The following is a 23,392-nucleotide window of genomic DNA, read 5'->3' as shown; positions in this document are numbered from 1 at the left end:
CTAGCAGCAGGTTAGCTGTGACCTCAAACACTGGGTCCAGCTCCTACAACTGAAGATTTCACAACGAAGATTTTTCCCTTTGTTCATGGAATTGTCCAGTTCCTTCATGTACTTCTGTACTTAGAAGTGGAAACGTATTCTGAAAGCCAGCTGATTTTTATCTGCTGCACGTTTTCATGGGCCTGTGCGTGGCGTGAACAGTCTTGTCTCAAATATAGGGTTGCTCTGGAGAAAGGGGTAGAAAGTCTGTGTGCTATTTGGGGTCTGGAAAAGCTTTTGGTAGGGCTTGGGTTATGATATTTAATAACTTTCTTAAATGTTTTGTTTGTTATCCCCAAATTCATAATCCAAACATCTTGTTCATAAATCAACAGCAATAACAAGGAGAGTCATAAAAAATGGGGGGGTAAGGCAATCAAGTCGGGACCCTCTTTGGCACTGAAGGCTTACAGTAGTCACGAGGAGATGAGCGGACTTGCACTTGGACAGATGCCTCCTCAGCGCCGTCTGAGAGGACTTTGGGGCCATGAAGGAGACAGAGAGATGGCAGGCTTGGGGTCCTTCATTCTCGTTCAGCCCTGGTGTTCAGAGGGAAGAGGAGTAGTCCCAGAGAGAGCCTGAGCTTTGTGGACAGTCACGGATTTGAAACCCTGCCCAGATATTTCTGCCTGGGTGACACCAGGGAAATGGTTTCACTTGCCGAATCTCAGCTTTCTCACTGGCAAAATGGTAGTGGTGGTACCTGCCCCTCAGGGTGTTGGAGGATTAGGGAGGTGGTGCTTGACGAAGCAGGCCCTTGGCAAGGAGTAGCTGAACCCTCTTCTGGGGCCGTGAGCTTCTCCCAGCTCCCACAGAAAAGCTGGTGTCCCCCTTTTTCTGTCCCAGACAAGTGGACAGTCAAGACACAGTGACCATGCCTAAGGAATCACCATTGCCTTTTCCCGATCCACGTGGACGGGATGGTACCAGTTCACAATCACGCATTCACACAGGTTCACATGACGAGCTACCCTCATTTCTGACCATCTCCAGTGAGCAGGCCCTCCACAGATTCTAGCATAAAGTTGTTTCTGCCCTAAAGCCACTTCACCAAGTAGGTAATGTTCTGTAGACAAATATTTAAATACACCAGAGAAGCTTGATTTTACAGGAACCCCACTGTGAGTCCTGTGGTGGCCTGAAGACCCATCACAGGACCCCAAACCACCGGTTCCTGTCGCTGCTTTAGAAAGGCTGCACTTCTGTGCACTGGGTTCCCTTCAAGTCCCGTGCAGACGCCAATGAACAGGGAGGGCACTAGCGTGAAAACGTGCCTCTGTCGGACTCCCCGTGTGGTGCTCTCCTGGAAGCTGGTGCCGATCCAGAAGTCTGTGGCTGTTGTTGATAAATGGCTGTCTTACCTCTCCGAGTGCTGTCAGGGACTCTCTGATGTCACCAGTGACTACACTGATTGACTCCTGTGCCATAGGGGTCACCTGGAACTTTCTAGAACTTCCTTCCTCTTTGGACAGCCTGGCAGTCCGTGGCTTCTCAGCTCAACTGAGTGGGGCCCTAGCCCACTCTTGCAGCCACGTTCCCCATGCCCCCTGCTGTCGCCTGCAGTCCTACCCCGAAGGGAGAAAGACTCCCCTCCTCCTGCCCCCATCTCAGTTCCCCAGGTCTCCCCTCCTTCCTCGGCTTGTTCCCAAAGGCTGGCAAAGCCTGTCGAACAGAACATGTTGTAAGGGAGGCACTTAACACCCTGCACCCAATACTTACTAGCTGTGCAGTGAGAGTGCGCACACCCCTGGGCTGCTTTCCTCCTGCTGTGTGACAGGGCTTAATACTGCTTCCTGCCTCGCCAGCTGCCCCAGGAGAGCCGAATCTCCACAGCCTTTCTCGCGCCACCCCACCTCCGGCCCCGGGGCTGATTCTGGTTCCTCTCCCTTGGTGTTGAGATAAGGAAAGGGTGGGATGTGAAGGGGATGAATCCAGGCTGTGTGTTAACATGGAAGCTGGATCAGGAAGCCCAGACCTGCTGACCAGCTGGAGTGGGAGCCGAGGGGCCCAGCAAAGGGACACCCTCTGAGGACTCCCCTCGGTCCTTGTGAGACTGTGTCCTCCACGGGTCCTGAAGGAGCACATCCACCCTCCTCCTTGGACAGAGAACCGAGAACAAGGAGCTAGGAGCGAGGTTCCCTTCCCCCCCGAAGCTCTGACTCTGGAGCAGGCACTGCGGTGAGTAGAATAGATTTACATGAATGAGGACAACGCAGTTTTGGGAGACTGATGGAGCAAGGGATGCTTTTTCCCAAGCAAACGATGGCCCCCCATTCCCCTGGTCCCTGAGGTCCTGCCTGTGCTAAGGCAGAGGGGTCCCTGCCTATCAGCCCCCCAGGACGAGGAGGGCCATCAAGTGACACTTCCACCTGGAAAGCACCAAGCTCCCCCTCACCAAACACCGAAACAGCATTTCCCCAACCCGCAGAGACCCTGGAGTGTCTGTGCAGATGGATGGAAATTGGGTTTCAATGGATTCATTTTTCCTCCAGATTAGGTTTGCATTGAGCAGGGGGCAGGTGGGGAGAGATGGATCAGCGTGGTTGCCTGGGACGCCCTTTTCTCACAGCTCAGCATTCTCCCTCTCTGCTCTCGTGCTTGGCAAAATCCACAGCGTGGGTGCCCCCAACTGGGACCCCAGACAGGGTCAGTCCACTGACAGGAGACCCAGTCAACAGCAGGTCCCTGGGCCAGGTGGGTCACCTGGGGTCCCTGATGAGAATCGGCAGTTCTTAGGTGGGCTCTGTGGGTGGGGTGGGTAAGTGCAAGAGAAAGAAGGAGCTGCCTTTGCTGGAGGGGCAGGTCCCACCGTGCTCCTCCCAGAGGCTTCCTGGTGTGGGGGCCGTGCCGACCATTGGCTACATCCCTGTTCCTCCAACCATGAGCTTCTGGGATGGGAGAAATTGAGGACAAGAGAGGCCTCACATTTTGTTTTCCCACAACACACACACTTGTCGGGGGCATCTTAAAGGGGAGCATTCCTACACGCATGCTCATAGCAGCTTATTCCCAACAGCCAAAGCTGGGAACAGCCCAAGTGCCCATCCACAGATGAGTGGATAAACAAAACGGGGTGCGTCCACCCAATGGCAGATTACTTGGCAAAAAGCAGGAATGGGCACTGACACTTGCTATAACACAGTGAACCTTGGAAACACTATGCTGAGTGAGCAAAGCCAGACACAAAAGACTCCATATGGAATGATTCCTTGTATATGGAATGTCCAGAATAGGGAAATCGATTGGGACAAAACACAGATTGGTGGTTGGCCAGGGCTAGGGGAAGGGAGAGCCTGGGGAGTGGCCACCTAATAGGTACGGAATTTCCCGTTCGGGTGATGAACACATGTTGAAACTAGATTGTGAAATACCACTGAATTGTTCACTTTGAAATGGATAATTTTATAGGAGGTGCAAACTACTATGTAAACAATAAATAAGATACAAGGATATACTGTACAGCACAGGGAATATAGCCAATATTTTATAATAACTATAAATGGATCATAATCTATAAAAATTTTGACTCATTACGTTGTACATCTGAAACAAATACTGTAAATCAACTATACCTCAATTTTTAAAAAAGTTTAAAAAGTAAAGACAGAAAAAGAAATAAAATGGATAATTTTACATTATGTGAATTTCACTTCAAGAAATTTTTGAAAAAATTAAATTAAAAAAAAGAACACTCTAGATATAAGGGAACTCTATTGGGATACAGAGATGGGGAGGATGGGGCGGGTGGGTCTGAGTCAACTGCCTTGCATTTTTCCACCCCTTTAACGTTCTTATTTTTGTATCTGGCTACAGGGAATGACAGGGTAACTAGCGTTTTTTCGTTTGTTTGTTTGTTGCCTTTGATGGTTTCCTCTCACTTTTCCCCTGCTCATGGGATTTCAGTAATTTGGATGTGCATCCACTTGTCAACTGTACTCAGCAGTATCCTTGGTTCTGAGAAATCAGGAGACCCTGGATCCATCTGCAAACATTTACGTTTTCATGGGCAGGTACCTCCACCACAATGTGCCAAGAGTAGGAAAATTTCAAGGCAAGTGTGACCAAGACGAAGGCAAAGATCTCACCCACAGGCGCCCGCATCCTGTCTCTGATCCTGTCCCTGCCCTCGTCCTAGGCTGTGATCTATGATGTGGACTAAGTGGTAGGCATGTGGAGGCGCAGCAAGGCTGGAATGGGGAGGAGCTGTAAAATGCCGTGATATCAGCGTCCTATCAAACTTGTTCAGATTGTTCAACTCGGACTTGGCCTAAACAACCACATCATTTGATCCCGTGATGCCAGCAGGCAATGGAAACTCAGTCTCATTTCTCAGAATTTTGAGAATCAGACTGGCTTCTATCTTACTCTATGGCACACTGGGTCATTTGTGAGGCTAAGCTCCTAAAAGCTTGCAGATGTGGGGCAGGGGCAGGGGAGACAGAGAGATGGGAGAGGCCCATGTAGAAGGAAAGTTCAGAGTTGATGGCTCAACATGCACTCACTCCAAAGCACGCACCAAGCACCCCCAGCTAAGCACTGCCTGGGCACTAGGGATGAATGTCTTTCCCTGGGCAGGTGTGTCCACCTGTCAAATAAACCTTCCCATCTGGACGTGTCCCAAAGTTAACCCATCCAAAACCGAATCTCCGAGAGCCAACTTGTCCCTAATTCCTTGAGTGACCTCAATTTGCTCAGACCATGACTCTAGGGACAGCTGAAGCTTGTGTCTTTTTCTCACACCCCACACACGATCCATCAAGCCCATGGGAGTCCACCCTTGAAACAGCTGGACTTCCACCATTCATCACCTTGGCTGTAGCCAAGCAAAACCTTCCACCTGGTCCAGCTGCTTCACTCTGGCCTAGGACACACTGTCTGTTGGCAACATGGCAGCCAGTGTGATCGATTTCCAAGTAAGTTGGATGGTGCCATGACCTGAATGTAAACCCCCCCAACACCCCCATTTCACTCAAAGTAAAGCCAATGTTCTCAGAAGGCCCCATCTGGCCTCCCCTCACTGGCTCTCTTCCAGAGCATCCTCCTCACTGTTCCACCTTTGAGTCTTTGCTCAGGTGTCACCTCCTGTGAGGCCTGCTCCCCACTTTACTTAGCTTCCAAGCCCCCCTCTGTCCCCTCCCTCAGTCCCTGGGAGATCCTGGGGCAGCACTTTTGTGTGTCTTGTTCTACTCTGAATCCTCAGCCCCCAGAATGGTGCCTGACACGTGTTGGAAAGCACTGAACTCTCACTGAACATCTGGATGATTGAAAGGAAAATGAAAAAGGCAGTCACAGCCCTCCAGGTGTCCCCAGGCCACCCGGGAGGACTGATAGGGGAACAAACACTCACAAAGCAGAGAGAAGTCATGGGTGCAGAGGTCTGCCCCATCTGTCTATCCATCCAAAGAAAGTCCCCCCATGACTCAAGCTATCCCAACCCACCTTCCCTTTCCAGACCCAACTTCCCAAGAGTGTAACCCCAAAACCACTGCCCCCTTTTATGCTCTCACATTCACCCACATCCTGATGTCTGGCCCTTCCATGCTGGTCACGCTGCTGTTATGAGACTCCCCAGCTACAAAGTGTGACAGATGTTTCTCCATCCTTATTGACAGCACCTCTCACATGATCAGTTGTTCCCTTATTCCTGACACTTTCTGCCTCTGGTGGCCCCCACACCCCAGCACTGTGTCTGGTTGTTCCTTCTCCCATTTCTGCTTCCCCTGGGCTCTGGCTTCACATCACTGGTCTTCCCAGGCCAGCTGCATTCCATTGGGATGAATTATTCACCTCCGTGTTTCAGGTCCCCCTAAATATAATGACCCCCAAATCAATACGTCTGACCCAGCACCTCCCCTGATTTCAGAGTTCATCAGAGAAATCATGGGGAGAGGTAGAGTGTTCTAGACAGAAGGAACACCTTGTGAAAAGCACAAGTCCTGAAAGGGAAATAAGTATTGGGAACTTGTATTAGGAACTGGGTTGTTCAGTGTGGATAAAAAATACTGGGAATGAGGAGAGGTGTGCAATGGGTTAGGCCAGGGGGGAGATGTTGGGAGGATGTTGTCTCCATAGGAAATAGTCAGGGGAAATCAATCATGGGCATCTTCTTATGACTTGCACATCTGGAAAATTATGCACCAGAACCTGTAACCTCTGGCCTTCTGCCACCCATCATATCCTCAAAGAAATCCCCTCTAGGGGCAGAGGAAGGGGCACCAGACTTCTCTGATGGGTCTGGTACAGCTCTCTGCCCACTCTCTAGTCTCAAGTCCAACTTGGTAGCAGTCAGTGTGTAGAGAGAGCTATCCTAGGGCCCCCTGGTTGGCCCAAGTCTTTGTCCCTTCAAGGCTGAGAAGCTGAAGGCAAAGGGATGGAGAGGAGTATAGAACGTTCTCAAAAACAAGATCTTGTGTCTCCCCTGCAGATTAGTGGAGATGCAAGCACCAGTTTTGTTGACCACTCAGCACTGAGACCCTGCGGCCTCGTCTACCCTCAGCAGACATCGAAGAAGCCACCTCGTCTACCCTCAGCAGACATCGAAGAAGCCAAACACTCAAGCCCCCAGTAACAGCCCTCCTCCTTTACCCTTAGCCATCCAGAGTGAGGCCTCCAAAAGCAGCCCTGTCCTTTCTGTTGAACCCACAGTTCCCTGTCTCCTTTCTTTCCAGGCTGGTGGCAGCCGATGGGCTGCTCTTTTCCACGTGAGGCTGGAACCCCTGGCCCAGCTTCCTGGCTCAGGGGACAGGCCTCCAGGACCTCACCTTTTGGAGTCATCTTTAAAGCTGCTTCTAGTACTCAAAGCTACCTCTCCGCTCTTAGCCTCTGGTTCGGAGCTTCCCCCAGAAAGTGGTGTATTTTATCTTTATGTGTCAGGATTTATATAAAAAGAGGATAGTTCAACTCTAAATGTAATGAGTTGGAAGAACAGCTCTCTGGTGGCTTTCTCTAGTGAACACGGCATCAATAACATTGATTGCTAAAAATAACTAATAACACGGGGCTAGGGGTGGCCAGGGACTGCTCCAGCCCAGCCCCTGAAAGGGATACAAGCAAAGCCAGCTCTTGCCTCTGAACACAGGCTCCTCCAACAGCTGAGTGCCTGGTAGTGTTTAGCCAGAAGAAGGAGAAGCAAAAGCCCAGTGGGTGCTGGCGGGGGGAGGGATGGCAGGACCTTCTAAGCCTTGGAGGTCCGGCAGGGCATGAGCCTTGGTTTCCACACCTGGAAAGTGGAGATTCATGATTCTTCTTGCTGTGCCAGCATCATAGGTTTCTTGAGGGGATGCAATTACATGGCCCTTGTGCAGGTCTTAGCCTCCTGCCTGGCACATGGAGAGCAGTTCTATACACGCTTGAGGTTGCAATGCTTATTCTCGATACAGTCAAGGGAGGGATTCCAGGCACAAGCAGTTAGCAAGTGGAGTCTGAGATTGACACAAATGACCCTCAGTAGGGGCCTTCTGTGGTCAGGCCCAAGGGAAATAAATGGTTTTTAGGATTAAGGGTCACCCAAATCAGAGAAGCTATAGTGTTTGACAAGGCAGATGGACAAGCATAGATTATGTGCATCTCATTTACCTCCAGAAGCTTCTTCTCGGGGTTTGACAACTACTGGAGGGAGATGCTCCGCCACACATGCAAAATCAATTCCTGCACGCCCTCAGCTCTGGTCACTCTGCCCTTGACAATGCTGGCTGGCTTCTCCCAGAAACAGGCAGCGTGCTTGAATAGGTATCTATGCTGGGGTGAGGGGGGGCTCTTCAGCTGGTGGGTCAGCTCAGCCTGTGTGGCTTCCTGACTTTCTAGAAGGATTCACTTGCTTGACCTCTCCTGCTTCTCACCCCTCTCCTGGGACTTCAGGAGAGGAAACGTAAATAAAAGGTGAGGTGTTAAGTGCTGAGGGATTGAAGGACCACAATAAAATGCTAGCCTTCAGTTAAGGAAGAGAGCTATTAAGCTGGCCCCAAACAAGTCTAAGTTAATAGAGATGAAATAATGTTTTTTAAAATTAATAGCATAAACGTCAGCTCTGATGGCTGGGGTATTATTAAAGGATCTGGTCACTGGAGCACTCTTTGTGAGGTTATTTTCTGTCTCATGTTTGCCTTGGGTATGTGGAAAGACCTACGGCTCTCTCTGGAATGCCTCATTTTGGATTCTGGGGTAACTTCATCAGTTGAGTTGGAGTGTGAGAGATGAGAAAGTTGCTGTGGGGTTGCATTCAGTTAGCTCGTCCACATGGATTTGTAATTAAATATGGGAGGTATTTGCAGCACTCTGCTTCAAGTGTGGGAATTTATTGAAGTACCTTGCAAATGCTCCTGGTTGGGGATGCTCCTCCCCTGAGCAGGAGGAATAGGGCTCAGGGCACGTCCCAGGGCCCTGTGTCATTAGTCCGCCCCCTCGAATCCAATAGTCCCTTACTGCATTAGCATCAGGCCCCGTAGGGCTCTGCAATGGCTCACCGCCTGGAAAGCAGGACCCAACACCCAGTTATCTCTGAAGCCTCCCTTGATTTCTGTTCTCAGGGACAGGAAGCAGTGTAGGAGAGTCCCTGTACTCATGGTGCACAGAGGGAACACAGCCCTTTCCCCTGACCACTTCCAGAACTTTTCTGGATGGCCCCATGTGGCTCCTCCATGTTCAACGGGAAGAGAGCGAACTGTCTTTGCAGGTTGGAGCTGCGTGTGACGGTCTGATGTAAAAGTTTTACCATGGAGCAAAACCTTGAATTTCACAGTGCTCAGTCTCGCTCCTGGGCTGGAGACATGGGTTGACCATAACCAGCTCCCACAACCTAATGAGATTTTGCAACTTAGAAACCCCAAAGCCAGACCCTGGAGACCCAACTCCAACTTTGCCCAATCCCTAGTTCTGAGGCTTTCATGGGTGATCACTGTTTTGGGGTTACTCTAAATTGTTATGAATCTTCAGCAATCAAAGTAAGAGGGGGGTTGTTTTAAAGTCAAAGGAAACCATGGACTCCAAGGACACCAAGACACATCAGAACACAGGACTTAACGAGCATCTACAGGTGGTGACTGGGAGAGAGGCAAGATGAGGAGAATCAGTGCGTACCCTTCACAGAACCAGAAAGTATGGTGGGACCACTCACACCTCCAGTGCAGCATCTATCACACTGCATCTTGACTGCCCATGCCCCACTACCCTGAAAGCAACCAGAGGACCTGAGCCTGGCCCTGAATTGAGCCGGTAGCACTGGCACATAGAAGGTTCTCAATCAATAGTGAAGGAATTAAAATGTTATTCTATAATGATAATATATCTATGCTCACACTTATACTTGGCACTGTACACACAAACACACACACACTATGTACTGCCCCTAGAGGTGTTCAGTGCTGCCGAGGGTAACACTGGGCTTCTCTCGCTGGATAAGGAGAGAACAGCAGCCGCCGAAAGCTTAGAACAGATCTTTTTGCTTTCTTTCCTCCGCTCAGTTCTGCCACCAGAGACCTCTGACTATTGTATTCTGATTCCACCAATGTGAAGCTGCATTTGGGGTGGGGGGAAATCGCCTGCTCCTTTCATATTAAGAAAGTAAGAAGCAAATAGACTTCATTTTGGAATCTGGCCTTTCTTTTGGGAGTTGGTATAAAAGATAATTCCTCCCTGAAAGTCTTCCTTTGGCTTTATGGGGTTTTAGATTTGCCCTCGTCCTTGATCCCCACCCCTGAAAAGAGGCCCCTGAAGCACTTGCTTGCCTGGAACATCAGAGATGGAGGTCTCAGAAGCCTCTTCTCTTTTACCATGCTGCTATTATTAATGCCTTACATTTACATTACATTCCACAGTTTTCCAAAGCTACTTAAAGGTATTGCCTCATTTAAACCTTCCAACAACCCTGTAAGGTTGGCAGGGACGGTCTCACCATCTCCATCTAACAGGTAAGGAAACTGAGAACTTGGGGAGATAGTGCCTTACGCAAGGTCACATAGGGATCAGCAGGAATGGTCCCAGTTCCTTATCTGCTACTCATACCAAAACACTCTTTGTTTCATTAACCTGCTGCTTCGGGGGGATGATGAATAAGCCAGAGGGCTACTCTGTAGCAATGCTGTGGTCCCCAGATGAGCCAGAGGGATGAGATGAGAGACATGGGGAGGGCTGTTAGGGAGGTATCCTCCTTAGAATTTCAGCCCCAGCACTGATTCAGGATGGGGAACTGAATCGGGGATGAGAGAGAGCCCTCAGCTGGCATGGAGTTGGCTAGAACTTGGGAGGCAATGACACTGTCTCTCATATGGTCATCCGTCCAGCTACCAGAACAGGTAAATATTTATATTGCAGGCCCCTAGTGTCTCCAACTGGGACTACATGGCGGCCTCATACAGTTAGAAAAGCATAGCCAATTGAACTGGCTTTCTACTCCCCTTCAACGAGTCACTGCTTTTTCCTAAGTTTCTCTACATTTGAAACCCCTCGGCAGAATTTTGGACTGGAGGGCCATCTAGAAGATTAGAACAGGCACGCCTGTCATCAAATCCCGGCATCAGATAGCTGTACTCTAATTCTGTAGATGCCTCCACTTCCCAGAGAAACAAGGAAAGACACGGGGTGTGAGAGAACAAAGAGTTCAGCACCATGGACAGCGACCCAAGGGGGCCTTGGGCTGCCAGCCACCTCCTGATCTCCAGGCTGGGGGTTGGTGACACCGCCTCCGCTCATCTCTGTCCCATGCCTAGAAGCACATGGCACTCATTTATCACCTGGAAACAGCAGACAGTGCTTATAAAGGCTCATGTCACCACTGATCTGCCTTCATCAAATCTGAAACACGATTGCTTGTTGCTTGTTTTAATTCATTTCCCCACCAGCCCTCTGTTTGAATAACTTCCTAAAGTTTTGTTCATCAGGAGGAAGAGATTCTTCCCTGGAGGTAGGCAGACTAAGATTTGCTATGGAATAGATCAATACCCAGTACAAACAGCCTGATTTTCTACCGGATAATGATGTGTGTAAGCTTTGCTCAGAGCCCCGTTCACCCTTCCAACCTCACTTGTTCCAAGTCACAGGCTCCACATGAGAGAGAATGGTCACTACGGGACATGCTCAGATTTGGGGATCTTCTTGGAGGCAACAGTTTTATCTGACACCGGTGGCTGGGGCCCGTGAGACGTGCAGTATGCAGATAAATTCTGCCGTGTGTGTGCTCACTAAATCCACCACACTAGAAATGCATTTGGAGGAAATCCTGCCTGCCCACAGCAGATTTTCCAGATCCTGGCAATTGGAGCATGTTAAGGATGAGATACAGCTGCCAGGTCTGATTTCTAAAATCAAGATTCGTTTTGTGGGGAGGGCAGGAGGAAAAAAATTAATGCACAGCCTGGCAAGGTGAGGGAGGGAGGATGCCTGCCGCCTTGGCCTCTTTGTACATTTTGAGTGGGAGCCAATTATTTTCCAGCAAGTGACTTCCAGCTTGGGGAAGGGGGAGGGGCTTCCATGAGAATCTGGGATAAGCGTTGCCTGACTTCAAAGTCAAAACTGTGGCGTCTGACTAAGATACGGTGCTGAGCGAAGGATCAGAAGTTGTTGGTTTACGTTTTGTGTTATTTGTTCTTCCCTGAGTTTTCAGCCATCCTGCCACTTCACTTGGTTTCCTGACCTGCCCACCCCCCAGCCTTCCCCACCGCACACCATGCTATGTCCATCCCATAGGGGACACGTGGGCCAAGCAGCTGCCCAGGCCATGGCTCAGGGAGTGGTCCGGCACCTACGCCCACCCTGGCCGAGAGTGATGGAGATTGTGTGAGAATGGCTAGTGTGTCCATGTGTGAGCAGGTGGCAGTGCTTTGCTGGGAAGTGTGGGATGCATGGGCAGGTTTGGGGGTATCCGTCTGTCTGGGGCAGGGCAATGAGAAAGTGCAGCTATTTGTAAATAACGCCTAATTAATGAGGTTTTACATAATAGCTGAGCCAGCCCAGTAGTGATGGCCATCTCTATTCTTCCACTTTTCAGTTACAGCTTGTGAGGTGCTGGGGGGTCTGGGGCGGGGGAGTTGAGTGAGAAAGGGTTAGAGGAAGGCAGAGGCAGAAATGAGGTGAATTAGAGGAACTTTTGATGCATTTAATATCAATTCATTTTGCAGACTGCTGACACAGCCAGATTCCACAGCTCAGAATTTATGGGGCTCCCTAGTGCACAGACTCAAAAAGAAAATACAAAAGAACTTTTTAAAAAATGACCTGCCATCAGCACAAAAAGTTAAAAAGTTGTAAACCCCCCAAAAGGTACCAACATTACCACACACACACACACACACACACACACACACACACACAATCTGATTTTGATTTTCTTATTTGGTTTAGGGCATTTAGTCTCATTATGTAATAATCACATCATTTGCCAGAGTCATGCCATGTTTCATTACTTTATGGCAGACTCTATATTAGATATATGCCCCCAAATGATTAGTATAATGAGAATGTCAGGGAAAGGAATACACTGAAGAAAGGGCACAGTCTCCTGACCTGGAGGAGAGTGGTCCTCCATCCGGCCCCTCCCCAGCGAGCTGGGCTCCTGGGAAAGTGCCTGATGGAAGATTCCATGCCCAGACTGAGCCTCATGCTTCTTCCGCAGCCACTTTGCCATGGCTCCCTTCCTCCTCTCCCTCCTCCTTCTCCTCCTTTCCCCTCCACCACCAGCTGTGGTTCTTCCCCCCGATCTTGGCCAGTGTCTCCAATTCTGTGTTTGTTCATTTTCCTAAAGTGCCCTCCAAAGTCCACTGCCTTTCTTCTCTGGGGATGCAGAGTTCCCTTTTCTCCCCTGAGCAGCCATGCTTGGGTCCCAGGCTTCCCGAGCTGGAGGACTAGAGTCACACCAGAGCCAAATGAGAATGGCTTCCAGCAGACCTCTGACACCCTGGACTCTCTCTCAGGGACTCAGTGGCTGCACCTTCCACAGCTGCCATGGGACCCCATTGCCAGCTCCTCCGTGGCCAAGGTGTCCTCTGCCACCCCGGAGCCGTCCCCTTTGAGGTAAAGGGAAGATGGAATCCATCTCTCCAGGGCCATGTGACCTCCTGGAGCCATCCCCATGGCATCACCGAGACCCTTCCTAATCATCTCCGGCAACCCCAGGGGGTTCTTGGGAACAGGCTGGGCTATGGCCTCCACAAGAAACAGTGATTGATGTAGGACAAACATGTGGATATCTGGTGGAGCTGTCATCTGTCATGGTGCTGGCCACAGAGCAGGGTGGCCGTATGACACAATGGAATGTGTCTTTTCCAGGATGGGGGATTAGGCCTGAGTTATGTTTTATTTACAGCAGGCAGGGCTGGCCACACTGACCCGTGTGTAGATTCTGGCCCACCTGGGGTAGCCTTCAAAAAGCTGAGCCTTTGGAATCAGGGACCACAGAAGCTGACAGGGTGACTCAGTTGCCCGGGACGCTTCCTCCCACCCACTCTTCAGAATTGTTCTGGACATACAAGGAGAAAAGCCCATTTGTCCGACTATATACAATGGTCACATTGAAAAAACAAACAAACAATAAGTATACAAATTACAAAGCAAAGCACGTGCCCAGGAAGGCATAATGGGTGTTATTGTCCCATTCCGGCAGCTTCTCCTGCTGGAGAGCTCGCCACAAGCAGATATAAAATGCATCTGAGTTAGGTCACTTGAGTCAGCAGTGTTGGAGCAAAACGACAGTGGGAGGAAAATGTGGGCCGGCTAAGGCGGTCTGGCAACGTGGAAAACGTCTTCTAGGAGCAGACAGTACACCATTGGCAGTACACCACGGAGTGACACCGTAGAGAAAAGGAACTGTGTCTGCATTTCCCCAGCACCAAAAACATGCCGGGCACTGTGTGCATGTGGGTGGGGGGACAAAAAGGAGTTTGAACAAAATCTGTGTCTAGTTGCTCCCACCCAGGTGGAGAAGACAGGTCAGGAGCCATGGGGTTGTTTCATGATGGGTGAGCACGGAGCCACAATGACACCTGTAACACAGGGAGAAGGGAGGGCGAGTGCTGGGATGGCTTCATGGAGGAGGTGATGTTTGGGTTCAATATCAGGGGACAAGGGGTCTTTGAGGGAGAGAAGGGCATTCCAGGCAAAGGCACAGAGGACAAGCCAACGTTTCATTTGACAGCCAGGGTCGAGAAGATTCTGTCATCCCCAAGCCAGTCCTTAGTGAACATGGCACGTCTACAGGGCAAGCTTGGGGGGTGTGGAGACCCACCTCTTCTTGTCTCTGTCCCACACTTACACACCCTGAGTATGAGGTGTGTGAGGATGCGGGGGTTGGAGTGGAAGAGGGTGGAGGTCTTCCATGGGGGCTGTAGCACCACACCATCTGATGCAATGTGGTATTGACCTTGATGGCAGGAGAGACAGGAGTAAACAGCCTGTCCCGGTGGTGCGGATCGATCAGAGGCGGGGTGGCTGCATTTGCGCACCAGCATCTGCTGATGGCCAGGCTCAGAGGCGGGAGGGCAATGTCTGTAACCGGAGAGCTTTGTTTGGATTCAGCATTGTGGAAGTGCTCCCAGCAGCATATGCAGCTGGACTCGGGGAGATGGGGTAGACATAGGAAATGAGCTAATAAATAAGAGGCCGGGTGCAGGGTCCAGGTGGCTGCCACGCAGAGATGCTGAAGAGAGCAGGATGTGTCACCGGGGAGCCATTCCCTAACACAAACTCGGCGGGACAGAGCGATGGCTCACCCGGGTGCGACGCCGGTCAGGGTCAGGCCCTCTTATGGGATGAATTATGTCCCTCAAATTCATACGCTGAAGGTCTAACCCCCAGCTCCTCAAAATTCAAATGTATTTGGAGAGAGGGTCTTTAGAGAGGCGATTAAGTTAAATGACGTCATTAGGATGGGCCTTAATCCAATATGAGTGGTGTCCTTATAACATGAGGACACAGACATGCACAGAGAGGTGACCATGTGAAAATACAGAGATAAGATGGCCATCTGCAAGCCTGCAGATGTCCAGCTTCCAGATCTATGAGGAAGTATTCAACAGATGTCTGTCGCTTAAGCCTCTCAGTCCGTGGTACTTGGTTACGGCAGCCCCAGCTGGCTGACACAGGCCCTGTCAGCTCAGTACTGCTCTGGGAGTACCAAGAATCCAGTAGAGATGGGGAATCAGAAAGAAAAATGGAGACTTCCCTGGTGGTCCAGTGGTTAAGACTCAGCGCTTCCACAGCAGGGGGCATGGGTTCAATCCCTGGTTGGGGAACTAAGATCCCACATGCTGTGTGGTGTGGCAAAAAAAAAAGAAAAAGAAAAATGGGTGACATCACTCTAAAATGGGAGCTAGGATCCTGCTAAATTTAAGCTCTGAGTCCCAACAAAAATATCTTTTGTTTCTTAATAAAAGTAAAATCAATTACATTTATACTTTGGGAGAAAATTCTGGGGGAGGGGAGAATCCACCTGTAGGTAAAATGAGGCTAAAACAGATACAGAAAAATCTACCGAACAGTGTCATTTATGCATGAGAAGATCAGGACAGTGGGAGCTCTGCCTGGACCAATGGAGAAAGCACTTCAGATAAAGCGTGTATTGTTATTGTTGTTGTGTGATTATTATTCTTTTGGGTGGTGATTAACCTCTCAAGGTGTCTTAGTCTCTAAACCAGTGTTTGTAGGCTCTGAGGGAAATACCAGGAACCCCCTTTAACTCAAAGCCAGAGACCCTGGTGATTTAAGGGGGAAGTGACATTGGGTTTTTTTTTTGTTTCCAGAAAAGATGAATAGGCCTCCGGAGAGGACGAACTGACATTTCAGAAGTTTCCAACTTACGTGGCTACATTTATAGACAAAATCCCAAACAGAAGACTCACGCATGTTGGGGTGAAGGATGGCCCCTATTTCCTGCAGTTACATTTGGGGAACAAGTGCTCTCTTCCTCACCATCAGCTCCCGAAATCCTATGCTCACCAGACCACACCTGCCCGGCCCCTGCCCACAGGTAGTTTGAACACATGCCCCAACCAGTTGGTTCCGGCTGGAAGACACTCTCTCTCCAGGGCGGACCTGGGAGAGCCCTGAGGGAGCACTGTGGGTCCCAGCCCCAAGATCCAGTTCACATTATGTCAGGACCCGTGGATGTGCTCTAAGCCTTTCAATCACTCGGGCCCTTCTGGTTCCCCAACTCATCCGTCTGGGCTGTACCTGGACTTGGAATCTATCTGAGCGAGCAGGTAGTAGAAGACAATGTCCCAGGGGGACATGGCCTCATAAGCCTCGTGCAAAGTGGGGGCAGGGGAGACTGCCTCCATTGGGTACATTTTTTCAAGACCTAGAGACTCAAAAATGCTCCCCAAACAGATGGGTGAAGAGGGTCTCCCCAACGAGGCTTCAGTCCGCCATCTAAAGGCCTTTCTTCTGCCGATTGATTTCACAGGCCTGTGTGTGTGTGGTGTGTTTGTCCTTATGTGTAGGAAGGGAGGCAGAGGAGAACCTCACTGGAAAGTGCTTCCAAGTCTATTTAGTTCCCATCTCGCCAAGACAGATGAATAGAAGTGCACACCAGCACACAGCAGCGGGACCCACAAGGGCCAAGCGGTGGGAACAATCCCAGCGTCCATCGACGGATGAGCAGAAAAATATAATGTGGATAAACACAATGGAATCTTACTCAGCCTTAAAAAGGAAGGAAATTCTGACGCACGCTACAGCATGGATGAACCTTGAGGACATTATGCTCGGTGAAAGAAGTCAGACACAAAAGGTCAAATATGGTATGAGTCCATGTATATGAGGTCCCTAGAATAGTCATATTCATAGAGACTGAAGGTAGGATGGTGGGCGCCAGGGCCTGGGGTCAGGGGAATGGGAGTTAGTGTTTAATGGGAATAGAGTTCCAGTTGCACAAGATGAAAAAGTTCGGGAGATGACGGTGGTGACGGCTGCACAACAACGTGAGTGTACTTAATGTCACTGAACTGTTCACATAAAAATGGTTAAAATGGTAAATTTTGTTCTGCGTATTTTACAACAATTAAAAATAAATTTTAAAAAGATTTGTACGTACACTGAGCTCTCACCATGCGCCAGGCACTGTCCTAGTTCCTTCATATACGATAAGTACCTCTTTTATCCTGTCAACAGTTCTTCAAGAAAGATGGTATTATCCCATTTTATAGACAAGAAACAAGAGGTATAGAGATTAAATAACTTGCCCAAGGTCACTGGCTAATAAGGGACAGAGCCAGGGCTCAAACAGGGTGTTCCTAGTACAGGGCAGGCACCCCATAAACAGGCGCTGAAGGAACGAGTGAGTGAATGAATTATGTCACACCCCAGACTGTTACACTCTTGCACTTGCCCTGGTTTCTCAAGTTTTTGTTTTTAGGGGAGAGGGAGGGAGAGGGTTGTTGGTAGCTGGGGCACCTTTAAAATAAAGTAACTTTAAATATATATATATATATTTTAACAATAAGAGAGATCATTTAGTTTACTACATGCCAAGTATTGTGCTATAGAGCTAAGCTATCCTTACATATGGTCTAATTTCAACATCAGATTAAACCTATGAAGCTTTTTAAAAAAATTTTCCTTCATTTAATATATGTGAGGGCTTCCCTGGTGGCGCAGTGGTTGAGAATCCGCCTGCCGATGCAGGGGACATGGGTTCGTGCCCCGGTCCGGGAAGATCCCACATGCCGCGGAGTGGCTGGGCCTGTGAGCCATGGTTGCTGAGCCTGCGTGTCCGGAGCCTGTGCTCCGCAACGCGTACCACACACACACACACACACACACATACACACACACAAAAATATATATATATATATGTGAAAACTAAGACTATAGGAGACTGGTAACCAACCCATAGTCAGGTAAGCAGTGACTGGCAAAACCTTAATTTTGGCTTAATTTTGTATAACTACAGCTAAATTATGCTGATCTTTTCTTATAAGTTTTCATATGTTCATACCTAAAACTATAAATATTAATCAAAAATATACCTGAGCGAGGGGTTTTACTTTGGGACTATGGAAATGTTTTAGAACTAAATAGAGGTGATGGCTGTACTACGCTGTGAGTGTCCTACATGCAGCTAAATTGTTCATTTTAAGATGGTTAATTTTATGTTATGTGAATTTCAACCCAATATATTATTTTAAAATATATATATGATATATATCCACAAATATAAATAAATAAATAAATAAAGATATCCCGAAAGTGAGTACAAATATACCAGAAGTATGTTTACTGGTGGTTCATTTGGTATATGGTTGAATAAACACACAACTGTCCTCTGTGGGCACCACTCTCCCACGGCTAGGCCTTGCTCTCTTCTGAATGGTCTAGAGGAAGTGGCGAGCCTGGGCGCGTGGCCTGCAGCTGGACTTGTCAGGGCAAAGATGTTCTTAGGGGAGCTTACAACATCACTTCATGGATGGTGACACCACCATGGACGCCCCCCGCCCCCTCCGTGCTAAGCCTGGGGACACTAGCCTGCAGGCTGGGGATTTGGGGCTTTCAAACCTGGTTTTATTAAAAGTCCCTAAGCATTTTCTCTTCAGAGGCTTGTCTGTCTCATTAAATAATAAGTCACGTGGGCTGGGAGCACTGACTTGCCTCACCTCATCAACATCCATTTCCCTTTATCTTTTAGAGAGAAATGATAATTTATTCCTCAGTAATGGTTGCTGGGAGCAGACCACCTGATAAACAGATGTGATTAATAATGAATTAAATTAACATCACCTTTCAGCCGACAGTGGGGAAAAGCTTCCCGAATCTGTGTGTAGGCGCACATATGCATGTGCATGAATGTACGTATGTGTGAGCATGCACACGTGTGTGTAGGTGCATAAGCACCCGTTGTGTGCACGTGTGTGAGCCCGTGTGCATGCGCATGCGTGGGTGCACATGTACATGTGTACGTGTGTGCGCATGTGCACTGCTAGTGTGTGTTCACACCCCCACACACATTCTGTGGACCTGAGAAGGACATCCATGAATGAAGGGACATGGACGGGAAGCCAGATGTGGCACCCTCTGTGCAGTCCATTGTGAACTGGGATTTGATACGTTGTAGCTGCAATAATACCCTGGAGGAGCCCATTTCTCAAAGACACTCTTTGGAGGATATGTTTGCAGACACCTTTATAATGTGAATAATCATCTCCTAATTCCCGTTTGGAAAATTAATCTTCTGCTTTCTTAAAGTGTGGTGCAAGGTTTTAGAAATAGGGTCAGTGGCTAAAGCCGGTTTTAGTCTTTGTAAACCCAGCTGAGGAGATTGGTTAAGGAAATTAGGGTACTTCTATACAGTGAAATAATACTCAATCATTAAAAATGAGGTGAATATCAGCCTAGAAGGAAGTTCCTGAAAATACTGTTAAGCAACAACAACAAAACCCAGGTTACAAAACAATGACTATGGTGAAATAAATTTGCAAGCTCTACGTTTGCAAACTATCTGGAAGATAACAAAACACTGAGGTGTAAACAGTGGTTGTTTCTGACAGTTGGATTGTGGGTGTGTGCTCTTCCTTCGTTTTTCTTGTCTGTATTTTCTACAACAAACATCTATTGCTTATGTAATAATGAAAAGGTTCTAAGAGATTGTTTTAATTTGAAAAGAAAAGAAACGATCCCACTGAAGGTCTTTAGACCCTGACAGCCCCAGGGGAGGAAGGTGAAAGTGTTTTTGGAAGCAAAGACGTGGGAGACAACCAGAGAGCCAGTGCTCTTGGCTCCCACTCTTCGAACCTTCGAAGGTGCTGGTGGCTCTCACAACGAGGTCACGCTGAAAGCAGCATCGTGTTCGCAGAGTGGGATGTGCTCACACCCACTAGTGTCTGTGGGAGAACCAAATCCCTCACCCTCTCATTTGGCTCCTGCCTCACACCGTTTCTCTTGATAAGTCACGTACTCGTTCCTCGGACACTGAGAGAGTCCCCTGTATTGGGGACCAGGCACTGGCCCAAGGTGGCCCCCACTGTCAGCCAGTGCCTACTCAGCAGGGTCGCCCTCTGCCCACCCAGGGGCCTGAGGCACAGTCAGGGCAGGAGGCGCTGCTCTGGTGGTTTCTGACCAATCATCAACTCCCCCCCCCCCGCCCCACTGCCCAATGGCTGGGGGCTCAGTTCCTGGAAACAAGGCAGACAAAGCACTCAGCCTCTGACCTCACCCACTCATCTTCAGGAGCACATGGACCCCTGTGAAATTAATTCACACCTCCACCTGTCCAGTCCCAACGGGAGGAGCAGGTGGACAAGAGTGCTAGTCACTGAAAGTACCACTTTTACTCGGATGGCAAGTGAAAGTGACGCCATCCCTCAAAGGTCCTGAGTGGGATTCAGGAGAGCTGCCTCCACCCTTGGCTGAGGGTCTTGGGGCAAGTCATGGGTCTTTCCGACCCCAATCTCCTTGGTCAGAAAAGGAGGAGTTGGACAAGAAGATGCCCGGCTCCCTCCCCACTCGGACATTCTATGATGGTCTATGGGTGTCAAGATATGACGTAGCATGACATTCTACTTTGACAGCAATTGGACCACAGCAATACCCTCTTCCTACTTCCTTCATATTTCAGGATTAGGAATAGATTTCTGAGAAAGAAACTCCTTGCCAGCTTGGAGCATGTCTCTCTCCCTTGCACACACACACACACACACACACACACACACCCCAGTGCCACAGCTCAACCCCATGAAAGGCCTCCAGTGTTGACTCCAAACCAAGGACACAGCAAACTCCAGTGACAACGCTCTCATTCAGCTCCCCAAACACTGGGGATCCTACCCCAGGGACCCCACTCTGTCCCGCACAAACCGCTGCCCGAGGAGGCCAGTCTGGGGCCGACACGCCCACAGTCAGACAGACGTGTTCCTCCCAAGGCAGTTCATGGCCAAACCACTTCTGCATGGCACACAATGAGCGAGGAATCAGAAGACACAGAAAATGTGAGTCCCGGTCCCAGCCCCTCACTTACTAGGCCGCAGGGTCCTCACGTGCAGTGCGGGGGTGACGGTTCTGATGGGGCTGGGTGAGGCTCAACCAGGGCAGCAGATGTAACCATGCAGAGTCACAAGACTTGTCAGCACGATGTTCTGAACTGGCCTCTCAGGAGAGGTGGAGTGTCCGCCTCCCCACCAGGCCCCTTCCCATGGGTGGATCAGCCCCCTCTGTCCCTTGACCAGGTGCTGCGGGTCCCAGAGCACGGGATGGCGGCAGGCTGTGATGCCTATCACAGGGGGAAGGGACCGTGGACCAGCAGCTTGCTCCTGCCTCTGATTTATTATTATTTTTCCTTTCCACCCACCCTCAAACAGAAACAGATGAGAAACCCTAAAAAATGCCACAAAACGATCAGAAAGGCCAAGGAGATACAGAGCTGCTCTGACAGGATGCTCTTTGGTTACAGAAAGACTTTCTGCTTTTCCTAATGAAAGTCCTGTGCCCTTGTCTGCCTGCTCTGGACAGAACATAATTGAAACAGGCTGGGTGGCCACCCCTCCAGCAGGCCTCTGAATCGCCAGAGGGAGGAAGCGTTTGGAAAAGACGCCCGTCAGCGCTTCCTGCCTCCTGGCCCGTCTTCCTCCCACACTCAGCCTGTGTGGGCCAGGCAGGCAGCAGGGCAAGCGGTGCAGCTCTGAGCTAGACAGACTCCTGAAAGGGCAGGGAGCCTCCGCTGGGCTATTTTTCAGACTTCAATTCCACTGAGTGAAGCTTCAAAAGGCTTTCCACTCAGTCCAAATTCCCTCACTGCCTTGGGCGAACACTGTCCTCCGAGGAGACGGGCCAGCTGACCGTCTGCAGGTCTGCAGTAGACACCAACATTAGGCCGGGTAGTCCCGTTGTACAGAAGCAGCAACACCCACGGGTCAGCTTTATTACCAACTGATGAAACCGACGGAGTCAAACAACAAGGCGCAAAGCTTTCTGCCGCAGCAGGCTGCTGTGGCCATACACGTAGGAGCTGGTGGCAGTGACCTCCCTGCGCCCTGCTCCACACCCGAAGGAGGACAGATTCTAGGAGTGTCCCCTACAGCACCAGGTTGAGAATAAACAAGGCAGGGACTGAACTGTTGCCAGCCCCAGGCCCTCAGCAGTGTTAGCAGATAACTCCCAGCCCAGGACGCCAGCAGCCAGCACGCACCTGATGCTCTTGGATTTCAGCTGTGGGCAGACCCTGGGTACACCCGTCCTTGGACAGCTTCCCTGTCCTCCCTGCTCTGTTTCCTGGGAGTCCATTCTCTCCATACAAATGTTTCTAACTCAGGCTGAACTGTTCTTGCCTCAGACCCCAGGAATGGGGGACAAGGTCAGGAAGGAGGGATGTGGCTCAGTGACCATCCCGAGGGTCTCTTCCCCTTTCTCTTCCACGTATAGATGAGTAGGCATAGAAGGCCAGGAGCAAAATGATGGGGAAGGGGTGCAGGTAGGAGGGGAGGCAGGAAAGCCAAGGATGCCCTCCCTCTCGGTCTCCTCCTAGATGCACGGAGGCCACACCTAAGCCCCCTCCTCTGCCCCATGCGCATGGCGGCCTTTCCCACCGGGGCCCCCTCCATCCCAGCTCCATGGAAACCTGGGAGCACTTCTCCACGTTGGTCCTCAGACCCGCCAGCTGCGCACTGGGCCTCTGTAGGGGAGCAGGAGACTGGGGTGAAGGGAACCCCATGCCCTGTCCGGGCTCGGCAGCCATAGCTCTGGGAGAGTCTGGGAGAGAGTTTGGCCCCAGGCCCTCTTGAGAGTTTTCTTTTATATTTATTAACCCACTTTCTCTCTTGGCCTTCGGAGCAATGAGGAAACCTCAGCCAAGGCTATTAATAGGCCGAAGCCGTCCCAGAGGAGGACAATGAGCTCAGACCTACAGAGCAGGTGCCAAGCATAATAAAGTTTCCCAAGTTGCCTAAATATAGGTTGTAGCCACGTCGGGGCCCTGACCGTGGTCTGCCCATTGCCACCGAGCCCTGCTCCCCGGGAAGAGCTTTGCGCCGCCTGTGCCAGACCAGGCCCTGCCTGGAAAGGACCTGCTGTCACCCATGTGTCCACCCCAGGTCAGACCTGGTGGGTGCTGCTAAGGAAGTGGGGGAGGGGTCCACAAAATGACATGCAGTATAAATGATGCCTGTACACAGAGCGTTTAATAAAAAGGCGGTGAGGGAATTTATGGGCAACCCAAGGATCGTTAAAATTATTTATCTACTTACCTCCCTTGCTGGCTGATCAGTCTATTAATTATCTATCATACAGTCACTGATTTGCATTTCAGTGAAAGGACAGGATGAGGGCAGGTGAAAAACACAGAGGGGTCCGGGAACCAAGAGGTGTGGACCCTCCTCTCTACTGACCACAGCTCCCCAGCTGACACTCCTCCAGGCCACATTGCCACCCATGGCTGTGCCCCCCA

The 23,392-nt window shown here is 50.0% G+C and overlaps 1 protein-coding gene across 19 annotated transcripts in view; it reads right to left on the bottom strand.

Annotated features, from left to right (window-relative positions):
• Window positions 1–23,392, bottom strand: part of RBFOX3 (RNA binding fox-1 homolog 3) — a 505,472-nt gene that overhangs the window by 176,346 nt on the left and 305,734 nt on the right. The gene's annotated exons all lie outside the window — the stretch shown is intronic.

The sequence above is a fragment of the Kogia breviceps genome, chromosome 19 (genome assembly GCF_026419965.1).
Source record: "Kogia breviceps isolate mKogBre1 chromosome 19, mKogBre1 haplotype 1, whole genome shotgun sequence".
NCBI classification, from domain to species: domain Eukaryota; kingdom Metazoa; phylum Chordata; class Mammalia; order Artiodactyla; family Physeteridae; genus Kogia; species Kogia breviceps.
Note: the sequence above shows the minus strand (reverse complement) of the source record. Positions and strands in the feature narration are given on the sequence as shown.